Here is a 1,377-nt window from a genome sequence, read left to right on the forward strand (position 1 = left end):
CCCCCAGGAGGCCTGGCCCCTCTGCCTCTGGGGGTGATTCTCCAACAGCCGGCAGTGCGGCCTGTGACAGGCGCCTGGGGAGCCCGGGGCCAGGAGGGGTGTCCGAGGGGACTGGGCTGCCTGCAGCTGCCCCGGAACTGGGGTCAGAGCACAGGTGCTGGGCTTCCCCTCTAAGGTGCTGTGCGATGGGCTGGGGCTGGCCTCAGTTTCCCCAGCTCGAGCACAGGCCCTCCCGAGAGAGGCTCTGGTTCTGGGGTGGGCAGTTGACCCTCGGGCATCACCCACCCCCCCTCACCTCCTGCCTGCCCCACAGGCCGCTGAATTCCCTGTGACCCGCTTCCTGTCGCGACCCGGCAGCTGCAGCTCATCCTCAGACCCCGGCTCAGACCCCAGCGAGGGGCTCCCCGGCGGCCTCACGACCCCGCCCCGCAGACAATGCAGTTCCCCAACAACCTGCCCCAGTCTCTCCCAGCCCAGCTGCCGGACCCCCTGCCCGGCCGTGCTCCCTGGAGGAGCAGGAGGAAGCCGGTGGACAGGGGAGGATGGGCAGGCCCTCCCCACCTCCTGTCCCTGCCTCATTCATTCATTCATTCATTCATCCCACAGCTGGTTTGCATGGGGCTTTGGGAATCCAGGGCCCGCACCCCACAGCCCTGTGGGTCCCTGCAGAGCCGCCAGCACAGGTCCGTGTTCACATCCTTTCCCAGGAGGCCTGGCCTGACCTTGTGGGTGGGGGCCCAGGAGCACTGGCCCAGCCCAGGGCCCCGTCTCTCCCGTGGGTGCCCCCCTCCCGCCGCCATGGGGGTCACTCAAGAATCTGGTGTGGACTGTGCATGGAGGTGCCAGCCCTGAGCCCCGGCCACCTCCCCACAAGCCTGGGGAGGGGAGGGGTACAGGGGCCGCCTGCCTGGTCACCCCCGGTCTGGGGGACACTGTGTGGCCTCATGGGGCCGGCCGAGGCGGGTCCCCCTCCTGGATTTCCACCCAATGGGCTTGGGCGGCTGAGGCGGGGGCTGGGGGGGGTGAGCCCGTGTCCACTGCATGTCACAGCCGGCGTTCTCTCCGGGAGCGTCTGCACTGGACTCGCTCTGAGAGGGCAGGGACCGTCCCCCCACCTCGCGGTCTCACCTCTGTGGGGCGCAGAGAGCCTGCGGTGGCCGCAGGAGGGTCGTGGATGCCGGATCGCTGCGCCCGGCCTCTGCAAAGGGCGGCGTTTTCCCACGTGCAGCGGGTTGTGGAAGATGCGCTTTGCATCTGTAATTACACACACGAGGCAACGGCCTCTGGTGTCCACACGGTGCGGAGCCGTGGGCTGCACCCCAACACCCAGGCCGTGTCCCCAGGCCCAGGCTGCCCGCTCCCGTCTCTGCTCCAGAA

The sequence above is a fragment of the Myotis brandtii genome, unplaced genomic scaffold (assembly GCF_000412655.1).
Source record: "Myotis brandtii unplaced genomic scaffold, ASM41265v1 scaffold1020, whole genome shotgun sequence".
Taxonomy (NCBI): Eukaryota; Metazoa; Chordata; class Mammalia; order Chiroptera; family Vespertilionidae; genus Myotis; species Myotis brandtii.